The sequence below is a fragment of the Centrocercus urophasianus genome, unplaced genomic scaffold (assembly GCF_019232065.1).
Source record: "Centrocercus urophasianus isolate 14NV4802_14NV808 unplaced genomic scaffold, USGS_Curo_1.0 seq_26, whole genome shotgun sequence".
Classification (NCBI taxonomy): Eukaryota; Metazoa; Chordata; class Aves; order Galliformes; family Phasianidae; genus Centrocercus; species Centrocercus urophasianus.
In genome coordinates this window covers 1,508,633-1,525,195 of record NW_024884822.1, presented here as the reverse complement: position 1 = coordinate 1,525,195, position 16,563 = coordinate 1,508,633, and the positions used below count along the sequence as shown (strand labels likewise).

General features: G+C 43.1%; 1 protein-coding gene across 5 annotated transcripts in view; it reads left to right on the top strand.

Annotated features, from left to right (window-relative positions):
• The window catches only part of KCNIP1 (potassium voltage-gated channel interacting protein 1), a 305,776-nt gene that overhangs the window by 254,695 nt on the left and 34,518 nt on the right, over window positions 1-16,563 (top strand). Inside the window, exon 1 of one of the 5 annotated variants that reach the window (XM_042826388.1) lies at window positions 3,911-3,930. The exons of the other annotated variants lie outside the window; for them this stretch is intronic. The gene's annotated coding sequence lies outside the window, so the exon portion shown is untranslated. Of the gene's footprint in view, window positions 1-3,910; window positions 3,931-16,563 lie in introns of those variants that run through there. 5 annotated transcript variants of the gene reach the window in all.

Genomic DNA, 16,563 nt, shown 5'->3' with positions numbered 1-16,563 from the left:
TCGAGGTGTAAGGGAGATCATCTTTTAGTCCCGAATGACTTTCTGAAAGACAGATGCCCTTGGCCAATCTTCCTTGCTGACTTCCTCAAGTTCTGAGATGCTGAAATCTGCGTAAGGGGGTTAAGCATCTGTGACACAGTTGCTTTCTTGCACTGAGCTGACAACAGTAGCTATTAAGTGGCTTCAATTTGTTGTATCATGCTTTTTTGCACATTTTGTTTGCCAAGTTATTACCTTTCTAGTCCTGCTTCAGGACTCTTAAGTGCCCACACAGCGCAATGTTTAGCATGCTTACTTTGTAAGAGCCCTCTGAGACCATGCCATAAGCCCACTTGCAAAAAGGGGAAGCTCGGGATGAGTGCACACCTGTCTGGGCCCTAAAACATACTTGGGGCATTCTGGTTTCTGTGACTTGGACGTGGTTTTGCTTCTCTCCAGCTGAACTACAAGGCTTCCCAGATCTAAAGCTAACATTCGTCTCTTCTGTCTCTTTGTGACTCACAGTTGGCTGGTAGGAACAAGCAAAAGCAAGCACTGGCAGCCTATTAGTGGTTAATGGGGTGGAGTGATAGACAAGTGACGGCCCAGCAATAACTGAGGAGTACCAGGAGGGCAAACTCTCATAACAGCATTTCAGGCAGGCAATCTTTGAACATCAAGAAGAAAATGTCCATTCCAGTAACAAAGCAGTGCTGACACATTTACCCAAGAGAAGAATAAAGGGGACAGAAATACGGCTTTATTCTCAAAGGACTATTAGTACAAGTAAGTGTATTTAGGCAGCATGCAAAGGTGCAGAAGAGGACTGTGTGTGCCTCCCTGCCCTGGTCATGTTGATGGTTCTGGTGTTCCTGCAGCCAGCCGCCACCAAACTGCGTTGGGCCTCTGCCTTCCTGTCTGTTTGCTTTTGATACAAAGCATGAAGAGTTTCTCCTGCTCCTGTGCTGTGGGGCTGTATGTGTGGGTGTCTGCATCCTTTCCTTTCTCCCCACTGAGGGAGAGGTATTAAAGAAATAGCTCCTGTTAAGGCTCAAACTCAGCTCTGACAATTCATTACAATGCAAGTTGGAATCTTTCACATCTGTATAGCTTGGCTTTCCTTTCAAGTAAAGCCCTTGTTTAAGTTTTGTCAGTTACATGTTTTCTGGCACGTTTAATTGATTGTCTCTGCTTTGGAATGGTAGCATAGAGACCAAAAACAAAGCCTAAAATGATGTGCAGTTAAATCCAATTGAGTGTCTGTGCAGTTAGCATCACCATAAACAAGTAACAACTGCAGTCCTCAGCTGACGATGAATTTTAGGCTGCTGTGTGGTGTTTCCCAATCTGCACTGCCTAATGCCCCCTCTAAGCACAATTACTGCATAAACTGAAATGAATGTTTTGAATAAATATGCTAACTACGTGTTCTCCTTCTAGAATTATAACAGTGAAAATTTCAATCCCGAATTTAGATTTGGGACAGTGCACTGAGATGATGTTTGTTCTTTCTTAGCAGGCTCTCCAGGCACTCTTCTGGTGTTCAGAAAGATGTATATGTTTCCCACTGGAAAGCAGTTTATGCCCAGGCCTGAATAAACCTAAATATTAATGCTTGCTAGTGCTTGGATGTCTGTGAGCTTATATCCTAACAGCTCCAGACTGCCTACTTGACATTCAGGAGAAGTATGCAGGGAGACTTATTTCTGTGCATGTTAGCACAAAAGATGGTAGCTCTGCAATGTGTGCAGCACACGAGATGCTAGAAAATTCTGTGATCTGTTCTGATCAATTCAGCAGAATACATGACAGTTTTCTTATATGCTTGTGTGAAATCAAGCAGGTAAGCTGAATCTAGAGCAAACAGTGTGCCCTGGCCATTGAAGGGGCCAGCCATCTTGTAGGGGTGTACCAGGCTCAGCACTGCTGGCCTAATGGAGCCTCCAAAAACGAGCTGCTCAGATGGTGGAGGGTCTGGAGAACAAGATGTGTGCAGAGTGGCTGAGGTCCCTTGGTTGGTTCAACATTCCTTCTTGTAAGAAGGCCTTGCAAGTAAAAAGGCAAAACAAAGCAAGCCTAGCTTCTGTTCCAGTTGGGTCAGAGTCTGTGCCCAGTCAGAGGCCTAGCTTTTCTCACAGCTGAATGTTATTTAAAAACAAGGAAAAAAAAAAAAAATAAAATAAAAATAAAAAAAAATGGAATGGAGGGTAGAAAAAAAGAGGGATGTATTCCCAGCCTGGACAATCCTGGTTTCTTCAAGCACATTAATCCTCGAGTTGCTCAGATGGTTGGATCTCCATCAACAAAGAACTCTACGTCTCTTGCAAGAAGCCCAGCCTTGCAGAGTGATTTTATCTGCTGGAAGTTGTACTTCTGCTTTTCTTTGTATAGCAAATGTTCTTCTTGCTTCATTGCTAACTGCAAGAGGGTACTGCTCAGTACTTCCTTGCTGAAGAAGAAACAGTTGGGTGCTCTGTTTTTACCATCTCTGGAAGTGGCTGAGTAGTGATATATCTCTGGAATTTATATCAATAGTTAACTTCTTATGTTGTAACTGTGGAATTAGTAATGCTAGAACACTTTTATTGTAGTGTGTGGTTTGACAGTGATTGACAAGTGAATTAACTATAGTTAGTTACTGTGAATGTAAAACACCAAAGGATAGAGCAAGCTCTAGCCAAGGGTTTTTAATGCACTGAAGTGTTTTGTATTTTAGACTAATTAAATTGTCAACTCCAAAACCTACAGACATAATTTGGGCATCAGTGCTTTGTTTTGGGTTTTGTCTTGCTGAAAGAGTTCAGAACTGCCCAAGTCCTGGCAGCTGAAACATCCTTTCATTTAATGTAAGTGCATCACTTTCTGGGCCTGAACTGTGAAGTGTTTGAACAGTAGTGTGGCACCCACTGATTTATTCAAATGGATATTTAGTTCAATACTAGTAATTAAACATTGTATTTTTTTTCCACAAGGGTGTAACTTGCAATTAACAAGCTGCAGTTTAATTATACTGACAGGGAAGGAAAGTAGTGTACTGTAGCATATCCCTTTCCTTTAAATAGAATATATCCCATTCAGCAAGCTGGCAGGAATATTTAAGTAGACACAGATCTGTGAAAACATCAAATCAATGCTCTGGACCATCATAAACATATCTGCTTAACTGAGCTGTGTGGTAGGGTCACTGCAGCACTGGGAGAGGTGCAGAGCTGTGTGATGCTGTGCATCCTGGCCCTGCTCTGGATCTCCCCGCTGCTGACTGCCTGGGAAATGAGCTAATGACACTATAGTCATAAATCTCCTTCAGTTTGCCTTTGTCCTTGATTTTCAGCTTAATTTCTAAGTGTAAATCTGCTTGCTGAAAATCCCTGGCACCTTCACTTTCCCTACTGCTGATTTCCATGCATCTAGTTAACTTTTGATGTGCAGTCAGCATTTTACATTGCTTCTTGATCCCCTCATTCCTTGAAGAGGTAGTCTATGGGTTCTGTAGGCTGTTTGTTTTTTCCCTTCTCTTTCCAGCTCCCCAGTACAGACAGGCGTGGGCTGTTGGCGCATTGCTGCGTGGCAGCAACGTGAGCAGCAAGCTGGCTCCATCACCAAAGTCCAGCTTGGTAATTGAGTACTTAAAATACTCACATAAGGGCAGGGGCTGGAAGGAGGACATCATGCATGGCTATTGCTTAGCTTTAGCATCCTTTCTGTAGTTTGTCACATGCACCTCTATTACTGCTTCTCATCAAGCCCTTTATTGGTCAGACCTCCACATTTCTATGAGTTTCAGCCTTGCTGTACTGGGCCCAGAAGCAGGGTTTATTGTGCTGCCTCTAGAGGAGCAGGTACACCACTGCTGTGAAGCAGAGGCAGTCTGTGTTGACTGCTTCGCAGAGTGTAAATGATGTGAAACTGCTGCCATGGTCCTAATAGCTAGCACTGTGCTCACAGTCCTCCGTAAGTTCTCCCCCTTCCCTTTTCCCTTTCATGTTGCCTGTGTTGTACTTTATAAACTTGATATTATTTTTGGAAAACTTCTGTTCAAGGAGACCTTCTCTATGAACTGACCTTTTTGTTCTTGATTTGTTTAATTGCAAAGTATTAATTGCTGAGTTTTTTGCTGCTTGGGCTGGGTTTCCAAACACTTCAGGGGTGATTTGAGATGATGAAGCATATAAAACATTTAGTTTTGTACTGTTCTGTAATTTTTTTTTTGTGAATATTAGTCTGATCTCCTATTAGTAATTTTTTGTGATGCTTTCTTTTTCTGAATAATTATGCAAATGAGCAATTAAATGAAGCCTCCTTTCAGGCTGGGGGGAAATAGAAATACAAATTACTGATGATAAAAGCTGAAATGCAAGTCTTGTGTAGATGATACAGTTAAGAAAAGATCTTAGCCAAGAGTCATTGAGGACATTGAAAGGTATTTCCCCTTGCAACAGATCAATAAGTGAAAAATATAGGCTTGCTTAATAAGCCATGTGCTTGTGGCTAATTCATTGCTTGAGGTTATTTAAAAAGAAATCCAGAATGTCATGAAGAGTGGTAAGAAAAGGTTGGTTAGTGTAACAGACAGGAGCAGCATTCTACAAGTGGAGAGGCGCAGTTCAGTGCTTAAGCTTGTAATGAGTATGTTTTAACCAAGGAGAATGAATGAGGTGATCCTTACTGGGCAATATTTTACATCATTTTCGTGTGAAATAAGATGGTGGTATTCCACTAGAGCAGCGAGGGATGCAGGGGAGGGTTGGAAATCTACCAAGCAGACTTACTTTTTAGTTCACTACTTGAAAGCTAAAGTGGGTGAGAAGCCAGTGCTTGGACTGGAAATCACCAGAGCTGTGATGATAACGTGGCTGACGAAGTTCTGTGCATTACTGCAGGTGGAGTGGTAATCCTACTCCTTATTATGTTCCCAGAACAATGGCAGCAGTGAGCTGCTTGTCACTGCTGGGTTGACATTGGTGCCGTGATCAGAACTGTGTCTTGTGACGCTCACTGTAGTTCGGAGGCTTTTCAGAGGGACGGATGTCTTCCTGGCTTTCTTCTTCTCCAAACTTGTGGCTGACAAAACTCCCACGGCTCCGAATTTGCATTTCTTTACTGCTCTTTCATGGTTACTAGGATTCTGTTTCCCTTCTGACCAATGCTACATCTTACTCATCTCAAAGGTGTGAACTGTACCGTCCCTGCTGCTATGTCCTCCTGGGCTGAATTGCATCTGAAGTCTGATATCCATCAAGTCCATGTGTGAAACATTCCCAAAGTGTATTTTCCCAGATGGTGATATTTTTAATCCTTTTCTGCAGTCAGATCTGCAACTTTCAGAGGTGCAAACCAGAACCTTCCTTGCTTACTAATTAGATGGAGGATAGCCCATCCATGCTTACTGATTAGACCACAGTGGAAGACAGCCCAGTTGTTTTCTCCTCTGAAAGTGCTCTTTTACATGTTTTACAGTCTGAACTTTGAAAGAAATAGATGACTAGAATCTAAATGTTCTGCACCTTAGTTGAAAGTGCTTTGAGGTAAGACAGAAGCTTGTGTTGTTGGCATTAAGTCTGGCATTTCCTGGGGTAACAAAAGGATCTTGGATGGCAGCAATGAACTGAAGCAGCCTGCAGCCAAATGTCTTGGTCCATGCTCAGGATCTTTCTCTGAAGAACATGGTCTTGTCCCACTCAGTTTTGAGAGGTGAATCTTTTTCTGTCTCCTGAGTTGCACCTCCCATAGCCAATATGGGTTGCTGCAATAATGGAGCTACCCGAGACTCAGAGGAATAATACAAAAAAATGTATTGAGAGCTTTCTAACAAAACTAACACTCTAGTTGGAGGTAAAATTAGCTAATTTGCTAATTATAATTAATAAGCATTATAGTTAAGAGTACTTTAGCACAGGAGTTATTTCTGTGCTGAAAGTTCTAAACCAACGTTAGGCAATGGCTACTGCAAAGAGTGAAAGCCCAGAGTGGTCGAGACTGCTCGTTGGATAGCTTGGGGGATCTCAACAGGAACCCTTGTTCTTGTCTTCCAGGCCACCTGGATCTAAATCAGGAGAGATAACAGCTTGTATCTTGCCTTCACAGATTACAGTGGTATTCATCTCCTAACTTCCTATGTCACATTAAAAATACTTGCTTCCAGGCCATGTCTTCAGCTAGAAAACATTCCTGGGCATTCATTTTAGAAAGCAAACAGCTTTTGGTTCTGTCCAAAGGAATGCTTCCAAATGTAGAACTGTCTACAAAGTATTGCGGATTGTCTCACGTTTATTTGAGACAATGCATTCCTCAACAGAGCAGCCTGTGTATTTTGACTGGGCAGCAGTTGGACAGCTTGGAGGAAGGCCAGTAAGATTGAAATAAGAAAAGATCTGGTCAGAAGGAGCATCTTGTCAGTTATTAGCAAGGTGACATAAAGGTAAAATTCTTGCTGGTGAAGTGTTTGAAGAGAAGAGTGCTCACATCCAAGTGTGGGCTCCAGGAAAGTGCTCAGCTGTGATGTGGAACCCAGTGCAGGTCAGCTGGATGTGTGCTGGTGCTGTTGTGCTTCTTCTGTATGGGAATACAGCCCCTGGTTCAACTAAAATGTCAGGTTTTAGACTTCTGTGTGAGGTTTCAGAGTACATACAGCCTTAATTCAGTCCTTCCTAGATCTGTTGATCACATCACATGGTTTTAGTGTTCCTTATTTTAGGCTTGAAATACCCTCTTGTGCTGTGCTGCCTTCTGACTTCTTGCTTCCTCTCACCTAATTTCTTCTCAGTGTGTGTCCTCAACTTTCATCGTGTGTTTGGAAAGTAGGACAAAGAAAAGTCTTCATGCCTTTCCCCAGCTCCTTTTGTAGTGTAGCAGGCATCAGTAAGCAGCTGCCAGTGGTTCATCCAGCTGAAGCCAGCTGCACTGCAAACACAAGTGTGGTGCTGGAGAACTGCTTGCGTGGCTCCTGGGAGCAGCCAGTGTCCTGCAATCCTGAGAGGCAGTTGGTGTGGGCTGTGGTTCTGGTGGCTATGCTGGTTTGCTTATTTAAAAAAAAAAAAAAAAAAAAAAAGTGAAGAGAAATAGGTGGAAAGTAGTTAGTAGGGAAAAAAAGTAATGGAGCCTGTTGTGATTCCTGCCAGTGAAAGTAATGGCGGTTGCCACAATTTTGTTTATTTTATCTGTGCTTTACTCCCACCAGTGATGTGTATTATTTACCAGTGAGAATAGTGCTCACATCCTAGTATGAGCTCCAGGAATAGTTATATATTGTACTTATTGACAGGAATCTCTTGGAAAGAGTCCAGCGGAGGGCCACAAGGATGGTGAGGGGCCTGGAGCATCTCTCCTATGAGGAAAGGCTGAGTGAACTGGGTCTGTTCAGCCTTGAGAAAAGAAGACTGAGAGGGGACCTGATCCAGGTCTATCAATATCTAAGGTGTGGGGGGCAGAATGGCGAGGCCGGACTCTTTTCAGTGGTGAGTGGAGACAGGACAAGGGGAAACGGCTGGAAACTGCAGCACAGGAAGTTCTGCACAGATGTGCGAAGGAACTTCTTTACAGTGAGGTGACGGAGCACTGGAACAGACTGCCAGGGAGGTGGTGGAGTCTCCTTCTCTGGAGATGTTCAAGACCTGCCTGGATGCCGACCTGTGCGACCTCTGTGACCTCTGGAGGTCCCTTCCAACCCCTACAATTCTGTGATTCTGTGATTATGCTGCTTTCAGATGGTGTGCAAGTAAACTGTGGTTCAAGTTGTTTCTTCAAGGTTGCATGATTCTTTCATTAGTTGCTGGTTTCCCATGATTTGCAGCTTGCCAGGAGGCTTGCTGGAACTTTAGCCCCTCTTTTCCTGGGGTCCTGAGCAAAGCCAAGTCAGTGGTTTGTGGGACGTGCTGTCTGCTTCTAGCTGCAATCTATGGAGATGTCAGTAAGGCTGTATTTGATCACTTGCTGTGACCTTCCAGCAAGTAGGAAAGCCCTCAGAGTGAAGGAAGCAGCTTATTCATGTGAGTCAGAAGAACTGAACCAAGGGGAAACCTTCCGATGGAGTTAAAGCTGTTTCTGTTATGGTAGAAAAATATACAGTGTATCAGAAGGGGTGTTCATCTGCTGATTACTTCCCTGAGCTCACAAGGGGGGAAGCAGCAGGCTGAGACCTGAGCTCCTTCGGTGTCATTGGAACCAAACAAATCGGACATCTGTGGTTCACCTAGCATTATGCAGAATGTCTCCCTAGTAACAAAATAACTGCTAATTAGCCAGGACTTAGAAAAACACTGATGGACAGCTGCTGGAGAACACAAACAGGATACAAGGCCAAACTAATATGCAGGCAGAGGGGTCAGTGTGGTGTGAAAGTGGTTGCAGGCAGGTATGGCATTGAGCCTGTTGTTTCCACATGGCTGTTAGCTGAACTGGTATAACTGGGGTACCAGTCTGCCAATGACTGTGGTATGATTTTTTTTATCATGATCTACAGTTATCTTTCACATAACTTGCAGATGACAGAAATTCCTTAGGGCTAGTCAGAGAAGTATGAGGGGAAAAAAAAAGGGGGTTTCACCACATATGGTGAAAGGGGCAGATGAACCAGCTGACCAAGCCAGGCTGATTGAAATCCAGATGCATTAATATCGTTGTTTGGGTGTGTTAAAAATCACTTCTGAGAAACAGCTGGTTTTCATTTTGGTCTGCTTGGTTGAAAATGAAAACAGCACTAATTCCCCCACACACCTGGCCTCCCCCCAACTTCATAATGCAAATTGTATTGCAGAAGGATATATGGAGTAGTAAATTCATATTTCTGATGTTATAGCTACCTGCAGTAGTACGAATGATCTCATGATGTGTTTTTAAAATACGGCAGAGGTAGAAGAGCTTCAGATCTGCAGTAGAAATAGATTTATGGCCAAGTAGCTGTGTGGGAAGGCTGTTCAGGACTGCCAAGAAGAGAAGGAAGATCCATAAACAAAGTTGTTCTAGAGATGCTTGAAATGAAGTACTGTACAGGAAGAATCAATCAGGTGTTCCGATTTATTCTTTATCTAGCACAAACACAAAGGAATATTCCATCAAAGTGACAAACTTTATATCTGGGGTTTTATACCAGGCTAATCATAGAAAAACCATTGGAGTTTTTTTAACAGGTGTGAGTAATGAGAAACTTTTGTGGTGTTTTTGTTTTAAAATGGTGCAAGGAGATGAATCCTCCTCTTTGGAAAGCATAAATATAGTCCTAACAGCTCAGCCATGGACTATGGGAAGTTATTCTGTTTTGCTGTGTAGTTGCACCTTCATGTGAAACTTCTTTCCCTAACCAATTTTAAAAGCTGACTGTAGATTACGTAGGTCACTGATGTGAGCATCACTGCAATTCTTTTATGACCACAAAGTTCTTTTCATTGTTTGTTGTTTTGATTGATCACTGTGAAGTTGTTTATGTTCCCACAAGGGGTGTGTGTTGTGCGTATCCAGCACAAACCTCGTTCACAGTTCATGGAGCCACTCAGCCCCTCATGCTGTATGTCAGAGTTGCATATGCTAGGCATTAGGAAGAACTGATGCCTGTTTTCATTCCTCTTTATCATTTTGCAAAAATGAAGCTGCTTTACTCCTTCGTAGGAAACATAAGTTTGTCCACATACAACAAAGCAGCATTCTTTCAGTTGCTGTTCTACAAAGCTTGTTTTCAATGGCAATGCTTGAGTTTGTGCTCCTTTTGTGTGGTCCTACTTAAAACCATTTAGGCCCTTGAGTTATCCTCTCTGAGAATAGCAAGATGTATTTTACTGTAGGTTTTTTTCCAATGTTTGGGAAGCATTCATCCAAAAGCTGCTGCAGATCTGCAGAATGTCTCTAGGCTGTAGAATATTTATTCCAAAGAACTCAAGTTCTGAGTCCAACTATTTGGCATTGATTCAGCTGGGTTTTTCCTTCGTTCCATGAGCAATTGAAATAAAACACCTCATAAGCTCTTACTTAATATTTCTATCTCTTGTCAAATGTTGGTGGAACTCTATTTCAGTGCAGATTTCAGTTGGAGCACTGTACTGAGGATCCTTTATCCAACTTAAATCAGAATCAGTTCCTCTCAGCTCAGTACTGTGGTAGAGAATGAGTGCTGCTGTAAGTAATGGGCCAAGGTAGGAGGGAACCTTCTGTTGAAAGATGCTGTCTTAGATTATATCTTAAAGTGGTAAGAACGCAAGGGTCCACAGAGTTTGTCAGCAGTAAGCATCTGTAGCCAATTCTGTAGTCAGTCACTTGTGATTTGTATGATTAAATAGCAGTAGAAAGCTAATAAGGTTTAATTAACCACCATAACATCAGTGCGTGGCTGCTTAGCTGGAGGAACCTCATGTTTTATCTGTTGGCACCCAACAGCAGTTTCTAGAAGTCAGCACAATGCAGTGCTAACGTGTCCCAGCAGAAGGAAATTCCAGTTCCTGGGTTGGTAACAGGCAGCTGATACTGGGCCAAATGACTGGAAGGAGGGAAGCTTTAGGAAATGAGGAGGGGGAAACAGCCTCTGGGCAGAGCTGCTGGCTGCAAGGTGATTGCCATAGAAACATGGTGGTTATGAATGGAAGAAATCCCTCTGCATTCTTTCCCAGCTGGCTGCAAACAACCTTAAGTGGCATCATAGCCAGCCCAGCAATCAGGGAAATAACAGCCTAATGTGTTAGATGCTACACAGTACAAAAAAAATTGCTTGGCTTAAAATGTTCATCAATAGAAATAACTTTGTTAACGTGCTGCTGAGCTCTGCATAGGTAGAAGCCAGTGACAGAACACACATGAATAAAGCAAGCATGATTTTTTTGGCTACCTGCGTATAGAAATAAAGTTCAAATTCAATTAGTATTATGTACTTAATGACTCAAGTATGTATGAGTACTCTGCACCTCCATCCTGACATTAATATGAACAGTTTTTGGCAATTGAGTGTTTGCATGATGTGCAGGATCCTTGTGAGGTTCTGGCCAGGATGTTATGTTCAGTGGGAACTTAAGGCAGAGGGGCAGCAGGATGCTGGGGCTGCTGGTGGTGTGGGGACAGTGTGAGGAAAGTGACAGCCTTGGTCCTGTGCAATAAGAAAAACGTTGGCAGTCTCTGTCCTTCTGGAGATCCTACGTGGGACGTACCAGCATCTTCTACTTAAAAGCGTGCTTGAAAAACGTGGCTTTTAATGGTGTTGCAGTCTTGCAACTGCTGTCCTGATAAAACACCCATCCTGCTGAATACCTCCACAGATGAGTAAACAACAGAAGCATGTAATTGACTTAACTTGAAAACAACCTGCAGTGTTACCCTATGCAAGCAGCCCAGTGAAATATAGTGAAGATGAGCACGTGTAAAGCACAGTAGTTTATCTTACTTAGCTGCCTGCTGAGGCTGCTTGTTCCAGGCCAGCAGTGATCCTTTCCAGCACCTGCGTGTGTGTTATGCTTCCCTGGGTGAGCTGCTGGGCAACAGCAAGCTTTTGGGTCCTCTTGATGGGTGCCTATGTGTCAGTGGCAAGTGTCTGCTGTACCCCGATACGTCAGAGTGGCACTGTGTGCATTCCCTGCTTGTGGAGTAAGAGGAGGATTAAAAAAGGGAGAAATATTCCATTCCTACAGTGTGCCATATTCTGTGAATGCAGAAAAGACACTGATGAAGAGGCTCGAAATTGCCAGGATTACCAAGAAAATCCCCAGTGCAAAAAATTGACTGGTATCCCAGGTACTTGAAGCAATAAGCATCATGTGAGACACCAACTGTGGGTAGGAGTGCTGTGTTAAGTTGTGCTGGGAGAATATTCTCTTGAGAGAATTACCCTAAAGTGAAAGAAAATAAAACCATAGGTTACTGTGGGATGTTGAAATTGCTTGGATGTTTAAAAGATGAGAGAGGGGAGGAAAAAAAAAAAAAAAGATGAGCAGGAGAGAGAGGGGAAGAGGAGAGCTGGGAAAAGGGGAGAGCACGAGAGACGGAGGGGAGTGCGAGGATAAGGGGGAGAGGATCTGTGCCGTGCACTTGGCTGAGCATCGGGAAGGAAAGCTTCCAACAGAGGATTTCTCAGCTTTAGATGCCTGCCGGCTGTTTGCAGGCACGCTAGCAGGTATCTGCGTGGTGCCCTGAAGGATGTGGGCTGAAGGCGAGTCGGAGGGACTGCAGACTTTGGGCATTGTGGTGGTGGTGTGCTCCTCTCTGAAACTTTTGCACTACCTCGGGCTCATTGACTTGTCAGACGGTAAGAGAGCTTCCCCAGTTTTGCAACTCCTGTTTTGGGGTGGGTTTCAGGGAAGGCAATGTGAGCAGCAGGTAGGCAGAGGGAGGAAAGTGTGGTCTGTCAGTGTGCTGGCTTCTCAGGGTTGTCTTCATCTGTGTTAGGAATCATACAGACTGCCGAGAGGGAATTGGGCTTTGTGCTTTACTGGGGACATCCATTTGCTTTCAGTGGGTTATAACAGCCAGAGAGGATCTGAAGCTGTGATTTTTTTGCTCTGTGTTACCTTATCTCATTTTCTTGATTAGTTTTCCTTGCTAACTTTTTTCCTTTCTTGAAATCAAATTTAATGCCAGCCTGGGAGAGAAAAATCTCTGTTGGGATAGTAAAAGTACAGCTGACAATTTGGTGCATGAATACATATTTTTTTACCTGTAAAAATAAATAAAATAGTAAGTAAAAAATAAAAAAAAATGACATCTACATCAAATTAAAGATGCAGTGGAAATAAATTCTGAATGTGAATCAGACAAAGCTTTGTGTTTGTTCCGGCCACTTCAGTCAAAGAACCAGAAGCAAACCAACCTTTTTTTTTTTTCTTTTACTGCTTATGGAGAGGGGAGAGAGGTTTCTGTTTTCAAGTGCTGAAGTGGGGAGTTTGGTCTCTTCATCTTTGCAGTGTAACAAACTTGAAGAAGGCTTTTCCTAAAAGTGAGGAAAGCATACGTATGTCTGAAATTAAGTGAGCCATGGTGGTCGAATTATTTATTTGTAAGGGGATGGATGTATCAGAGTGTCACTGTGAGTTTCAAAAGAGAAGAACTTACTGATAAAACAAATGAGATTTTTTGTTTTTTAACCAAACCAATCCCCACAACTCGCTGTGTGTGTTCGTAGATCGCTGACTGTACCAAGTTTGTTCAGGAGAGCATCAGCCATGGTGAAATACCGATAGAAATCCCTGTATTCATGTATCTCCAAGCATGGGTTAACTGAGGCTGACAAAAGGTAGAGGTGATTTGTTTGGCTGGGAAAAGCAAGGAGAGATGGAGTTCCTACCTTGCCACCATATCGTTGGTGCTGCCATGTAATTATAGGGATCCTCCTGTGGGACTTGGGAAAAATATGCAAACTGTCCTCAATGCGAGCAGTACTTATACTATGAGAGGATGCAAATTGTTATGTGTTTGTTATTACATGTGCTGGTATTCCCTGTTGCAGAATGGGTGTCACAGGAGCTTTTAGCTTACTCTTGGAGTGGCACTGCAGTTCAGTTGTGTACTTACAAATACATTAAGATACCTGGCAATAATAACTAATTCCAAACAACAGCAGCAGAAGTGCTGACCTTAAAAACTAGCTGTCAAGTCAAATGCTGAGGCAGTTGCATTGCTGCCTCTTTAACAGCACGAACACTTGTATCCCTTCTTTCCAGATCTCATTACTATAATTCTGATGTCTGCACTCTTCAGAGCAATTGCTTTCCCCTGAAGATTCTCCAGTGATGAAGTCAAATATGTGGCAGGTGGGAAACTTGTCTGCTCACAGATGAAATGAGCAAAAGTGAGCAAATAATCCTAAATTACACTTGCTGAGCAGCTCGGGACGTGTGTGTTTGCAGTTATCAGTCAATCACTCGATCCATTCAAGTGTAGAAGGATATAAGAATTTTCTCAGCTCCTTCTAAGGGAGCACTGTAATAATTACTGATACGCATAGTGCCTGACAGCTGCTGCTCTTATCTGACAGATCAGAGCATGACTATCAACCTTCTGGGCTTTGAGTTTTTGCTGGAATTTTTTTCTTGCTGCAGAATAGTTCATTTTGAGACCAAGACACATTTATTTGATATTCATTAAACTGTAGGATCTTGTGTTTTTCTCCTTCTGACTCTTCACTTGTACTGGGAATTAATAACTTGTATAAGTAGTAATACTGACATAATACAGGTGCTTGTTAATGGAGTGCAATGCAGATTTCAATCACTAGGAAATGCTTAAAGATGGCATTACACTCTTGTTCAATGGTCTGCACAGCTATAATTGGGAAGGCACAGTGGGTGTTTATATATTATCATAGAATCCTAGAATGGCCTGGGTTGGAAAGGACCACAATGATCATCCTGTTTCAACCCCTGCTACATGGAAGATCACCAACCACCAGACCAGGCTGCCCAGAGCCACATCCAGCCTTGAATACCTCCAGGGATGGGGCATCCACAATTTACTATGTCATAAACATTTCTTGTATATTTATATTCACTAGAAATTATTTCTCCTTTTACTTGCAGAGGTAGAGGAGTTCTGTGTGCTGTCTCAGGGCTGTGTCTAGTAACACTAAGATGAGGTGTAGGAACCCGTATTAAACTCCATCTTCTGGAGCTGACTTACTCCTTTGTACTGCTCAGAAAAAGCTGAGTGCTAGTTCTTCATTTGTCTGACAGAGGAAGCAAGATGTGTGAAGAGGAAAGCAGCAGATAGAAACTCAGGAGATGCAGAATTTCAGAAGTCGCTGCAGCTTGTTTGCAAAGCTCCCCTTTGGTAGCTATGTTCTAGAGGTGAGGCCTGGCTCTTGCAGATGCTTCATTTGAGGGATTAACAAAATGACTGAAATGAGACCTGTCAGTGGCAGTTTGCATCTCAGAGCAGAACCCTGTTGGGCATTTTTTTTAACAAAACATCAAGTGATAGAATATTTTTCTGATTTTTTATTTTTTATTTTTTTTTTTTTCCCCTTAATTTTTACGTCCCCCTTGAAATGCAGGTGGAGCAAGGCTGTCTGAAGCTGTACCCTAAGGCTCTGCTGGAGGAGCTCAGATGAGATGAGATGTGCCTGCTGCAATGTCTGTGCTTTCCACAATTCTCCATTAGCTGGTTCTGTTTGATTCAAACCAAGTGCTGGAGGTGGAATCGGCATGCACCGAAACGTGATTAGCTAAAGGGAAGTTCTTAAAAAGCACGGGACGAGTTTTTTGTGATCTTAATAGGTATAGAAACATGGAAAACTCACTGCTTTTTTATGCTGAGCTGTCACTGTTTGCTCTTTGGGTTCTGTGGCTTCTGGCTGTGGCTCCCTGCTACTCAGTGTTGTGCTGGGAGCCGCTCAGTCTCACGAAGCTGGAAGCAGCTCCTGACACACAGCCACATCCCAGGCAGTGAGCTGAGTCAAAGCTCTGTGTCCCTCAGCATAGCAATACATCCACAAGCAATTGAAGTCATTACATGCCGTTTGGGAAAACATCTGGGGGAATTCTGTATTAACTTATGGCTGGGGAACAATAACCTCCCCTGTAATGCAAGAGTTGGTTCTGGCTGTACATCTGTTTTATGAGTTTAGCTCAGCTTCTTTGCTGACCATCCGTCCTCCAGAGACATATGAAGCATTCATAAATCATCTTTCTTCAAATTAGAGAGATGCAGAGCATCTACACACTGTGCTGTTGGCACTGACACAGTAGCACCTATAGCAAGGTACCAAATCCTGAAGATAAGTGGAGTGAAATGCATCTTTGAGTGCACTGGTCCTCACAGTGTGTTTATATCAACTCTTTGAAAGGGTAGATAACAGCAGGACAGGGAAATGGCTTTAAGTTGAAGGAGGAAAGATTCAGGTTGGATGTCAGCCTCAGCACAGTGTGCCTTCAGTATAACCAAGCCAGCAGGTTTCTCCACAGTGATTTCTTCTCTCCCTGAGGGTTCTGAGCTGTGCTGGTGCACGGGGTTTGGTGCTGGGGAGCTTCCTGGGGTTGGGGTGACAGAGGCTGCAGCTGCACACTGGTATCGAAGGTCACTTCTGTGCCCCTCCTCCACTTATTTCAGAGGGAAGATGATTATTCACAACTACGTGGGGGACTGAAATGAGAGGTGTTAAAGAAGTGCAGCTGATGCTTACAGCACATCTGCTCAGAAGCACGGGCTGGTGGGCACCTGGGCTTCCATGCTATGTTCTCCAGGGCCCTGTTACTGCCGGATCCCATTGCTGCTGTCTTTTGTGATGCAGCTCATCCTGTCCCTGCCCTCAGGTATGAATTGCTGGCTTTTGCTAAGCAGAGGATACCTGACGGCAGGTGCTGGCTGGATCATGCTGCTTATGAGTTTTCTTTCCTCATGTTTTTCTGCAGTGTTCTATAGCACTTCCCTACCTCGATGGTCTTTTTTTGGGGTTTTTTTTGTTTTAGTCATAGTATAGTGTAGTGTCATAGTAGCAACATAGTACAGTTTAGTCATAGCAAGTATAGTGCAAATTAAGAAAGAACATTCCCTATTTTGAATACTAGGGAATGAAAAATAAATGAAAATGTTCACAGAAGTTCCGGAGAAATTACCTCCATTACTTTATGCACCTGCTTCTGTGGCAGAGACTATAAAACTTCTTTTATGGCAAAGACAGAAACC